Source organism: Eucalyptus grandis, chromosome 8 (genome assembly GCF_016545825.1).
Source record: "Eucalyptus grandis isolate ANBG69807.140 chromosome 8, ASM1654582v1, whole genome shotgun sequence".
Taxonomy (NCBI): domain Eukaryota; kingdom Viridiplantae; phylum Streptophyta; class Magnoliopsida; order Myrtales; family Myrtaceae; genus Eucalyptus; species Eucalyptus grandis.
The window spans coordinates 20,619,645-20,633,035 of NC_052619.1; the positions used below are offsets into that span (position 1 = coordinate 20,619,645).

A 13,391-nucleotide genomic window follows, 5' to 3' on the forward strand; every position below is an offset into this window, starting at 1 on the left:
GATCGATTCAACAGACAGTACAAGTAACCTCAAGAGTATTTCCCAAGAAAGGTATGAACCATGTGGAATTCACTAACAGTTTGATGAAAATCGCCACTTGAGAGACATTTTTACATCAAAAACTGATCTAAGTGAAAAAGCAACATCATGTCTCAGAAACTCGATTGATTCCATCAATTTTGCACCTTTAATAACTACTTTTTTTGTTCCCACCACCTGCTCTTTTTCTAGAATAAGGATGCAATTTTCCTCTTCCGTCACCAGACTCCTTTTGCATCTTATGGTGCAGCAAAAGATACTTCAAACAAAGTCCACCATAAAAAAGGAGTCTCCGAATATGGTATTACTCGAGGATAGCCGCACCCTCAAGAATGCTAATTATGATAACTAAAATGTCGGCAATAACCATTTTCATGACCTTGAAAATAAAGGCACTAATGAACTACATATTGTCTCTAATTTGCATGGCATCCAAGATGAGACTAAAATGTAGCCATTCTTGCTATGTCGATTATAAAAAACAATGATTGGGTACCATGATTATGACTTCAAGGTACAGATTAATAGGTGAATGCATAACAAGCTGTGAACGCACAAAAAGTTGGGTTACGGCAGTTTTTCCTAGCTCATTAAAAAAGTAACAAGTATTAGTGAATCAACGTGATCAATAGAATGTAAACTATGCTGCAAAATCGCTTTATATTCTCATGACATGATACATTTTGCTGCCAGATGAATAAAATCGGAAGAAATTGCTTGTACTCAGTTGTCACATATTTTGCGAGGTTCTTAGGCTGGATACACCAACAACTCCACCCCAAAAGTATAAAATTATTCCATGTCCAACGAATCAGCAAATCAACTAAAACGAAACAGACCATCTGAAAAGAGGAAACAGTAATGTTAAGGTACTTTATAAGAACAAAATAGTTAGAACAGCATAATGATAAGGCTCAATCAATAAAATTGCTTTTGTTTGTGCTAGTTGAGACTTAAAAAGGGATCTCTTTAAAAACTAAACAAAAAATTATAGTGAGAATTTTGGAACCCTTAATCCAAAAACAAACACCAAGAGCATAAAACAAATCGAGAAAACAGAAAACTAAATGCTCCCTTCTAGTTCCACCCCATCTACATCATAGCTTTGCATTCGGCAAGATATGGCGAATTCAGTACAACATAAGAAAAAAAATGTTGCATCTTGGCAAAGCATAAAGAGATTTCTCTTGATAGATAAGCATTAAGAAATTATGTAAGTACCCTGTATCTGCAAATGAACTATATTGACTACAGGCTGAAGACGGTCCTCCACCTTTGGAACTTCAATGACCCTACACGCTCCTCCACGAGACACAGCTTCAGCATCCCCCAGGAGCACATGACAATTAGGTGTCATTTACTGGCACGAAGTTGCTGAATAACTGATTGTTGCTTGTTGTTAACATTGACACCTTCAGTTTTAGACCAAATAGGGACTACTGGGATGCAAGTTAACCTATACCGCAAAAGCTAACTTGAAGCAAGCATCATGAATAGTAATCACTACAACACGTAGACTGTCATCCACTCGAGCCAGGGAACGATGTTTCATCTCACCAGCAAGCATTCCTTCACTATGTAGCATTAATACCACTTCCTTTACTTAAAGAACCTTCCAAAGCTACACCATAGTTGTATCATCTGCCAAACATGGGAAGTGACTGCTCTGCAATCAGTAGCTTAGCAAGATCTTCCATTTCACGGTCAAGCTTCAGCACCTCTCTAACTTTGTCTACAAGATATAGTAAAAGATTTAATGCTTCATACAAAAAATTCTCTCAAAATAAGTTCAGACGAAAAGGGCAGACACAACTTAGAAGTTCAGAAATTGTTAAGGTGAGGTAGGAAGTAACACATACTAGAAAGGTCAAAAAGACAATCGATTGTTGCATTCTCTTTTAGTTGTACTCAGAAGTTTTGCGCTTAGTGTCGCCAGAATTTGATGTGGCTCAACACACTTAAATAGTCGAGTGAATCTATCTATTTATAATGCTGCAGTGATGAGCCAGAGAATGCAGCGGATTGGGAGCGAAGGCGAGAGAGGAGCCAATTTTGAAAAGAAGAAGAGAGAGAGTCTTCTTCATTGACAAGAGGGAGGCCCAAGATTTTGAAATATTAGGGAGAATTTTCAGATCTATCCTGGTGGGACATGGCTCCATCTGTCACTCACCAAGTGGAAAGGGATTATGCTGATGTGGTGGAGCATGGCCATGTCCTGAATTGCGATATCGCAAGGTAAGGCGGGAGGCTAACGTGGGAGGCTAAGGGGTTGGTTGCGTATATTGTAATATTATGCAATAATGTAATATTATGTTAGTGGGCCCCAAAAGAAGAAACTGAAAAAGAAACTGAAAAGTCAGTAAAACAAAAGGAGAGGGGAGAGGGCTCGGCTAAATAGAAGCTGAGAGTTCCTCGACCAAAAAGAAAAGAAAGAAAAGACGAAGAAGAGGAAGGAGAAGAGAAAAAGGGAAAAAGGAAAGGAATTTTGGCACGTGCACGTCTCGGATGCCTCGCCAAGCCAACTTGACTCCATAACACAGCACCCGGTAAGAGATCAAGCCCTTGTTTGTCCGATTGAAGTAATTTTGGATTTAGGACTTAAATTCAGAAATTTTTGGAAAACTGAGCGGTGAAGTCTAATTTTGGAGTCGTTGAGCCGCGTATTTTTGCAAGAATGGTAATTTAGGGTGTTGTGGAGCCGTGGGATTTTACGGATCGTGATTTGAGCTTATGGTTTGTCCAAAACAGAATTTCAAAGTTTCCCACACGCAGTGAACAGTACGCGTCCAGCAGCTTTGGGCCCGTATCTTGTCATTTTTCGGCTTGATTTTGGGATGGCCAAGTTGGGATTCTTGTGATATGTTTCAAGAGCTCTCTACTGAATATAAGTACGTTCAGATCGGGGTTCGGAAGAAAAAGTTAAGGCTTGATCAAGTTTTGCGTTTAAACTTCATGTTGCAAATGGCTTGAACAATCGCTTTGGTTATGCAATTTGTTAGCGCGCAGAAGTCCTTTTGTTAGAGTTAAGGCGTAACTTAGTCATTTTGTAGTCGGGATAGAATAGATTTTAATATTATTTTTCGGTTATTTGATAGGACCTTGAATTCGACGATACGAGTATCGTTCGTCGTTTGGTCATCGACGACGAGGTGAGTGGTACTATATCTTCTTTGGTTTTATAAAATCATGTCTTGAAGTATATATATGTATATATATGTATAGTATTGAATTGAGAAGGGCATTTTTATTGCATAAAAGCCAGATCGAGCAATTGCTACTCTTTGGTTGATTGTGAATCTTTGAAAAGCACATTATACAAGGTTTATGGAGAAACATATATGAAATTGCTTTGCGACTGATTTATAAAAGGTTTATGATGATTTGAGAAACGGATATGAAATGGATGATGGGCTATGTTGCAAAATGTTATTTGTTTGGTTTGAGATATTGATTTTTGGATTGGATTTCTGGTATTGGAGGATGGTTATTTATGCTCAATATGACTGTGAATCCAGTGATGGGTTTTTGGGGTATGCATACCAAGTTTAGGATATCCTTCTGGGCCTAGCCACCGGCTTTGTAGGTGGAGACCTTGCCAAGGGGAGAATCTTAGTCGCCTTGTCACAGGGCGTTGTGTCGTGACCATGGTTAGTTATTGAGCAAAAGATTGATCAATGGATAGACCATTGATATGTGTTTTTTATGGAGATTATTCGATGGATTCGACCATTGATACTTGACTTTTGATGGCGATTCAAATGAGTTTTTCGTATTAGTATAAATTTTTGATGATAAGAAATAACTTTTATATGATTCGATATGTATTTTATATTGAATTGGTGTTATGAAATTTGGTATTGTTTTGTATACATGCATAGTGGTTGTTCGATCTGCTTAGAAGATATGTACTACTCACTGAGCTGTGGTTGCTCATCCCATTCCTCCTTTAATATTTTCAGGTTCCTCAGCTAGCGGCGAATAGAGCGAGTGCGTAGTCGGTGGGAACTTTTGAGGAGTTCTAGTTTGTTTTTGGTATGGTTTAAGGAAGCGGTGCAAATAATACTTACTAGTAGTTGGATCGTCTGAGTTTTAAACGTATATCTTCTCTTTTGGTGGATTATGGAAACTCTGATATTGCAACCAATTTGTTGGTTTATTTGATATATATGGTTTGAGATATATATAAGTTAATATCAGTTTGTTGGTTGTGTTTGAGGCTGCGTCCTGTGTAAAGAAGGACGGCCGTGTCATTCCCATTCTTTGTGGTTTTGGGGTGTGACATATATTGTTCTATGAAACAAAAATGTGTGAACAGTACTGTCAAGAAACTCACATTATATTGCCGAGAACCCGAAGGAAGCGTGATCCCTACCTAGCCAGAAATGGTGTCACCGCTGCCACTTGTACGTCATCAAAGCTCAAGAAACGGCCGGCACTCCTCCCTTGCTCCGGCGAACTGTCACGCTCGATGGTGCTTGTCGCTCGACCACGAACATGTTTGGCGACCGACGGTAACCAGGCGGGGCTCGAGATGAACTCGCGCGAACCCCTTCTTCAGCTCCTCAGAAAACTCGCTCTCTCCCTCCACGATTCTGGTTTCAGCTAAAAGAAAAGATCTCATCCTTTGCGATCTGGTTTTTGCCAAAACCGTCGAGCCTTCCCCTGTCCTCCTCTCCAACGCTCGACCCACCTTGCTTCTGTATATATCCTCGAGCGATCGACAAGCACCCCTTGCCTCAGCGGGCGAATATTTTTCTTTTAGCCTCGCCACCTCACCATCCTAGAAGGTTCGGACTTGCTCCCGTCACCTCTCCGTCGCTCCTCCCTCGCTGACGGGCGCATGCTTTCTCACAGCTTTCATTTGGTCACGGTCAAGGACCGTCCCCCTTCTTGCATCACAGGCGTGAGTCGTGCTAAAGGAGGAATAAATGATATGCTTTGAAAAAAGAAAATAAATGGGCTGGGAAAATAAAAGAAAGGATGGGCCTAAGGAGAAGAATTTTAGGGGTGAGGGCCGAAGGTTATGCCAAGTGTGTCGGGCATGCTGGCCCATTCAATTTTTATTCATCTTGATTTCATTTTTTCTTTTTCTTTTTTTGTTTTCTTTATAACTTTATATATTTTTGCAAAATAAATGGATACTTTAAAAATGTCGACAAAAATCTAGGTGTCCACACAAGTGTGTCATCTTTAACTAAAGGATTTATGAAGAAGGTAATAATAGGAGAAGTCGAAAATACGAAGGGATGTGATTGGGAACAAAGTGTCATTAAACGTCTTGTGGAGCTGTATTATCGAAGCTCTAAGAAAGAACCTTATGGAGCCGAACTCTTTGAGACCATGGATAATACAACTAAGATAAGAACACAAGCCACCACTCAAGGACCAAAATCCAAAACAAGTCCACGGTAGTGTCGTTAGTAAAATGGGTTCAAGGCAAGAAGCAATTGCTTAGCAGTGCTGACGAAGTCCTTGAAAGTGAGGATATTGCCATTCCACACCACAAGATTCAACTCCCTAAGCCTCTCAACGAGCATGGACACAAACTTCTCTTGAAATTTGGGGTCTTTATAATCGGCCTACACGGCAAATCAAATCAAAACTAAGATGTCCATTCACACAGTTTTCCCTATTGGAGAGAATTTTAGGATCACCCACGTGGCCCTCCCACCAAATCACCTCGTTGACCGCCGCGTCTTCAATTGCGGCTTGAAAAATCAAGAAGCAGCCCAGAAGCTGCCTGTTGACTGGGCGATAGAAAGTGGGAGCCCCGGACTTTACCAACATAGCCTCTTCGTTAATCGTACTGACTAATCGGACCCAGTTTATACGGGGCAAAATAGTCCCCTTCGGGTCCTGTGTAGGTATGTATATATGCCCGGGCAGCGCCTGGGAAGATGCCTCTATATATATGCCTCGTACACTAGGGTCGGGAAAAGCACAAATATACTGAGGCATGTGTTTTCCCAGAGCCTGGGCACATATACAGTGTACGAGGTATGTATTTTTCCAAACGCTGACCGGGCATATACACAGTTTACGAGGCATGTGTTTTTCCAAATGCTGATTTAGACACATTTTCCAGTTTACGAGCTGTTCTTCCAAAAGCTGATTTTGACATAGGCATATGTCCAAAATCCCTTCGCAGTATACTGCGAAGGGATTTTGGACATATGCCTATGTCAAAATCAGCTTTGATATTGTGAAGGGATTTTGGACATATGCCTATGTCAAAATCAGCTTTTGGAAGAACAGCTCGTAAACTGGAAAACACACATATGTAAGCATATATATATATATAGGGAGAGAGGCATCTGCAATCGGCCAAGATATGCTCCCCTCTAGCCATCTTTCTCTCTCATCATTTCTACACAAGACTGCCGATCCTCAAGAAGCTGATCCCAATGCTGCCTGACCGTCGTCCCGACACAAATGTCCGAGGTTCCCCTGGCTTCACTTCCTTCCACCCCATCCTCGCCTTCCTTGTTTCCGTGCTGGTGAACTTCGTCGAGGTGAAATTCCAAGGGAAACCCGAGTCCCCATTCGAGACCCACCCTTTTGCCACCTCCCTTGCCGTCTTCTGTCTTCTGTTCTACTGCGCACTGGCGCTTGTCGCTCACCTGTCGTTGGCTCCCGCTTGCTGCGCCCGAGTGTTCCACGTTCTCATGATGCTCGCCGCCACGCTTTTAGTGGTGTCCCTCGCATCGGTGTTGGTCCCGGCCCCTTTCAATCATTACCCTATCTCTTGCCATTCGCGTTGCTTCCCGTGGTCCTCTTGCCCTGTCTCGCTCGAAACCTTTCCACATGGGCTCACCACAAGAGTGTATCTATTTTTGTCCACGTTTTCCGCCCTCGCCGACTAGCAGCCCCGACGCTCTTGCCTCGTACAGCCACGGATGCCCGCGCTTCGTGCCGGAATTGGGATTCGGTCCAAGCTGACCCATCCCCACATGTGCTACTGGGTGCCCACCCCCAGCACACCCCTGGAAAGTGAAATTACAGTTCAGAAGAAAAATAACATCGCGTTGCACAACCTTTACCAATGCCAGAAGCAGCTTATGGTTTTGCTTTTGTTGGTATCTCGCGAGTCATATTGTATTTTGTTGGTGTCTAATGAGAGTCATATCATATGGTGTCTAATGAGAGTCAAATCATATTTTCCACGTACGAGTAATTGATAGAATGAACTGCTCACGGAGCAAGTAGACATCAAAATTCTTTTCATTTGAATACATGAGGGCTCTGTGTATCTACAAATTGAACCACATCATGGAGCTAAGTATCACACTAAAAAAGGAAACTAGAACATGGTACAAATTGCCTTAATGACCGACATGATAATCACCACTCGAGAGACCCGCTTAACGTCAAAAACTGATATTAGCAAAAGAAGCAAATCTATCTCATATACTTAATCAATTCCATTAATCTTGTACCTTTAATAACACATTTTTTGTTATACTACCTGCTCTCTTTTCCCAAATGAGGATACAATCTTCCTCTTCCAACCTCCACCTTGAAACAATGTTTAAGTACCATGAGCACGGCACTCAGAGGCAGATTGACAAATAATTGCATAACAAGACGCGAACGTGCAAAAAGATGGGTTACGACAATAGTTCCGAATTGATCATAAATAAAGATCTTACAAGGACTGCCATTCCAAAAAGTACAAGTGATCAATAGAATGTATATTCTGTGTAAGAAGATGCTTTATATTTTTATGACATAATCCATTTCGCTGCTAGGTAAACACAATAAAAATAAAATAAAATCTGTTAGTAGGCTTCTAGTCTATCGTCACACTCTTTGCGAGGTTCCTGGGTTGGTCGACATTGTATCCTCTTAGGATCGTGAGATGATACGCCAACAACTGCACCCCAAATGTCAAAAGATTATCTCATGTCCAACGAATTAGAAAAATCTAGTAAAACGAAACAAGCTATTTGAAAGGAATAACAGGAATGTGAAAATACTGTATAAGCAATGAATGAATAAACAAATAAAAAAGCAAAATGTTAAGGCTCAATCAATAAAATTGATTTCTTTTGTTTTTGTTGAGACTTAAAAAAAAAAAAAAAAAACTCGCTTTTAGAACTAAATGCTAAATCATGGAGAGAATTTCAGAACTCTTAATGCAAAAACAAACAACAAGAGCATAAAAAAAATCAAGGAAACAGAAAGCTACACGCTCCCATCCAGCTCCACCTATCTACATCATAGCTTCATCTTCAGCAAATTATAACGCATACAATAGAGTAGGAAAAAAAAGATGCTGCATCTTGGCAAGCATAGAAAACTATTGGAAGTACTCTGTACCTGCAAAGGACAGTCTGCTACCTGAGGAACTTCAATGACTCTACATGCTCCACAAAGAGACAGCTGCAGCATCTGTGGCATAATTGTAACCTGTGCCAAACATCATGAGACAGCTGCAGCATCTGTGGCATAATTGTAACCTGTGCCAAACATGAGAAGTGACTGCTCTGCAATCAGTAGCTTAGCAATATCTTTCATTTCCTGGTCAAGCTTCAGCACCTCTCTAACTTTGTCTACAAGATATTAACAAGGGATTTAATGTTTCATACAAACTATTTATCAACATGAGTTTAGAAAGAAAAGGCACATCCAACGGAAGTTCAGAAATTGTGAAGGTGAGATAGGAATTGACACATATTTGGAAGGTCAAAAAGACAATCAATTATTGCTTCTCTTTTCACTTGGTTAGAAATAGCATCCCCTCCAATTGCAAAAGCTAACATAGCCATAACAACTATTTGACTTGTATATGCCTGCTCAAAAAGCATATCTGTAAATCAATTTCATGAAAAAGAAAAAAAAAGAAATGAAAATCTTGAAGAAGAGAGGACCATTTCTGCAACAGAATGTCAAAAGGTGCTCTCTCACGTTGGTGCTTGCCACACCTATCTCAGCACCAGCATTTATATGGACACCACCACAATGTGTATTGCTGGCAATTGCACTGCCAACAGTATTAGTAATTCCTAAACATAATGCACCATTCTGGAGAGCATATTCCAGTGCATGTAAGGTATCTGCTGTTTCACCAGACTGACTGACAAATACTGCTGTATCTTCTCTATAAATTGGGCCTTGACGATCCAAAAGATCACTTGCAATTTCCATTGTCACGGGAATTCCTGTTTTGAAAGCAAGAAAACAAGAAAAGAGTTGGTAAAAATAAATTAACATCTCCAACCCACATAAGCTATCATTCACTACTTGCCTGAAAGTTCTTCCAAGATGGGCCTTGCAGCTAAAACAGCATTATAGCTCGTACCTCAACCAATATAAACAATCCTCTAGCTCCTCCTAATTGTCTTGAGATGACCCTTCAATCCACCCAGAAGGACAGTCTTAGCTTTGCAGGTGCCTCCACGTATAAGTCTGCCCCTCATTGTGGTTGTTAGAGATTCTGGCTGTTCATGAATTTCTTTCTGCATATAATGCTCGTAGTTTCCTTTATTTATTTGTTCAACTTCCATCTCGAGAACAGAAAGTGCACGCTGTACAGATGCTGGCGTGGAAAGTACACCGCGTTTTCCTTTGTCACCATCAAACTTTAAGATAGATACCCCTCCATCCTGATGCAACCAGCATTAGTAGAATAAATTCAGCATTTGGCTTCTCATGAGTCACTACATTATCAAAATACTCTGGAAAGAAACGATCATAGTCATCAGCCCTCAATTGAGGTGATATAGCAGGACTTTCCGCATCAAAGTTCACCTCCCATGAAGGCAGCATGCTCCTCCAATGGAAAAGGACAAGACTGCTATTCAGCTACATGCAAGAAGTCAAGTCAAATAGAATTCTGGCGACATTGAAACGAAAGGTTCTCGGTACAACTAAATAGGTGGTTAGTAGGGTGTCGTTCCCGAACCAAAACCCGAACCGAACCGAAAACCGAACCGAAAAATTCGGTTTTTCGGTTTGGTTTTCATTAAAACCGAAAATTTTCGGTTCGGTTCGGTTCGGTTCGGTTTTATCGGTTAACCGAACCGAACCGAACCAACAAATAAAAATGGAGAAATAAAAGTGGAGAAATCTAAGTTTAATAGAAAAAAAAAAAAAAACCGAAAACCAAAGGCTAAAAACCGAAAAACCGAACCGAACCGAACTGAAATTTCGGTTCGGTTCGCTGTTTGTGAACTTCGGTTTCGGTTGATTCGGAAGATTTTCTAACGGTTCGGTTCGGTTCGGTTTTCAAAAAAACCGAACCGAACCGAACCGTTTACACTAGTGGTTAGTACTGGTGATATTAAGCATATTTTACCATGTTGCTATGCAGTCTGACGGTATATTCACAAATTGATACTGAGACGAAATCGATAGAACTTACGTTGAAGTGAAGTACCCCCCACCCCTAAAATCTTAACAACTAAGATACATTTGGTCAATCAATAAAACATAAAATCAAGAGACTGATAAGGCAGCCTGTGCCATAAAGGTTAAGAATACACATAAATTCCTTAAAACAACTATGTAATTACCTTCAGATCAACAACTTCACCTTCTTCAATGACCAGAACTGTTCTTGTGTGCTCAACCAGAGCATTTGCATCACTCGATAAAAACAGTTCACTGGGATTCCCATTCTGCGAAGGGTACTTATCATCATGAAATAATGATCCTTTGCTTGATTCTTCCGTCAATTCCTGAATGAATTAATAACTATGTTACAGTTATGATAAATTACAAGACAAACAAGAATTTTGTCAACTAAAATGCATAGGTAAGACAAACAGGAATGGACAACTACACATATGAATAAAGAAATCCTAAGACTAAGCTACAGTTGACGCATCATGGAGACCTAAAAATGAAGTAAGAGTTCAACACCATAGACAACCACAAGCTTTTCTCAAACTTATCGTATCATGACCAAAAATATGTGCCATGGTGGACAACAGAAACAATGCTATTCCAATTCCCGGTTCTAATAGGAAATTAATGTGCATCCAGCTTAGCATTTCTAAGGCACTCTAAGACCCAAAGTAAAAACTCAATATACTGTCTTCACCAAGCAAAACAGATGCTATTCAAGTCTTTGCAGAAACATTGTATCATAAGAAACATTTGATTGAACTATGGTTAATAGCCTGAGTTCTAGAAGAACATACATAGCATAGCTTTTAGTGAAGCTGAAAGGACACAAAGCAACTGAAAATAGATAATGATTCATGAGATGTGATCAAAAGTAACTCATTTGCAACAAGTACCACCCAAGTTTTAAATGGAACTTACTTTGACTTCCAGTACAACTTGACTAAATGTGACAGTCGTGTCACCTGCAGTCCAAATAATATACCAATCATAAATTAAATGTCACTGAACATTGTGCTCTAGGGTAAAGTAACACGATAGCACACTTCAAGACACAAAGCAAATTATGTGGAATATGTATATATGATGAGCACAATCCCATTGGTGGTCATATTGCCAGTCAATTTACAACAAGCAAACAATTGGAGAAATAAAATCAAATTTTGCCCAAAATGATGTCATTCATACGCTAAAAGGCTGTTGCAGAATTAAGTATCCATTTACTGAGGCCCTACAGAAAGGAAATGAGTCACCAAAACAATTTGTTTTAAGATCTGAAGCCCCTACGCTTGTTGGGAAAAGTACTGGTGCAACATGGGCCTGACATACATAAACGATACTTTCAACAAAAGATGTCAGAGATGTTTTATCCATCATGGCTTTTTAGTGTTTACAAAGAGTTGAACAGATTTCCAACACTACAACCTTCATATAATTACATGAGATTCAACTGAAAATCTATAGATTAATAATATAGCTTCAATTGGAAGATTGTTAAGCAAAAATTAAAATGATTAACTTCAACTTTTTTAATTTCAGTGTCTCTTGAAATTGTGTTGACTGAGGTTTCCTTTTCTTCACACACAAATTCAGTAAGAAGCTCATTAAAATGCAATGATGATCTTCATTGCATATAAGCCATTACCTGAATCTTCATTAGATTTATCAAAAACGTACTTGGCAAGCTTAGGAATCACTTCAGTGTCGGTATCAGATTCAAATTTGAACCCATGTCGAATTAGCATTTGCTTTAAGACCTGCAAATGTAAACGAAAAGGTAAGAACCTTAGAAGAAACTACCGGCAATTTTTTTTCGTTACTTTTAAGCTAGAGAGAAATACCATTGAGATTGTACAGAATTTTACAGACTCATCACAGAGTAACATTTAAATTAGGAGCATATCATATAGTTCTTTTAGGAAAGCGTCTTGGTATCTAAAAATGCTTCTCACTGGGGTAAAATGAGGTCCATAACCTGTTGCAAGGTTCCTTATGGTACACAGGACATTTGCTGCTAATGATCCACACTTCAAGCTGCATGTGCTCTGTGAAGCCTTCAATGAAAGGTCCATGATAATATGACAGAAGGATAAGCCTTGCCCCAGTTTATTATTAACAATGACTAATGTGGCCTATTCATAAGACCCCTTACTAGATCAATCAAATAAAGCTTCATTGATTGAATCAACTTCTCCCTCTAGTCAGCAGCTATGGCTTCACTCACATTCTAAGAAAGAGTAGTTGTCTAGATTAAATACCTCTAAGATGCATAAACTGATTTATGGCATAAAATCATCCAAACACAAAATATGATCTGCGATACCTCAGGAGATGTAAGCATTACATTGTCATAATGTTACAAATAATCAATGACAAGGATGTACTTTCAGACATGAAAATTTGAAAGCAAACTCACCTCAAAGGTGAAAGAAAGCTTTCATAATTTATATAGCAAAATGCAACCTGAATATAAATAAAAAGTATACTATAGTCCAAATAGTTGCCAGTTAAGCCTTAACCAACCTCATGATTAGTGATGACCCCATTGTGTACAACCAAAAACTAATTTCCAGCATCGGAGCTCTGAGGATGACTATTCCTAGGAGCAGGCTCTCCATGAGTCGCCGACTGTGCGTGCACTATTCCGGCATGAGTAAGAAAAGATTCCTGCAAATTCAAGTCTCTGGCATCAACCTCTGATGAAAACATAATCAACAGTGAGTTCCTTGAACTTGGTTGAGGAAAACTAAAAAGCCAGACTTGAAATATGAAGATGTCAAATAATCCATCACACAAATATAACAAAGTAAAACGGCCACACAGAAGTTTCGTTTAACGGAATAAACAAGAAAAATCTTACACGAAAATACATTCCTAGTTCGAAGATGTTGAGTAACGCATGCACCCGTATAAAACTGCAACATTTAAACCAGTGGAGCTCCCTTGAATTTACAAATGAGGCGCGATAGTTTCAATGGCACAAATGGATTCAAGGTGAATACACA

General features: G+C 39.6%; 1 pseudogene; it reads right to left on the minus strand.

Moving 5' to 3' along the window:
• Positions 1–7,642: 7,642 nt before the first annotated feature.
• Positions 7,643–13,391, minus strand: part of LOC104416521 — an 8,863-nt pseudogene continuing 3,114 nt past the window's right edge.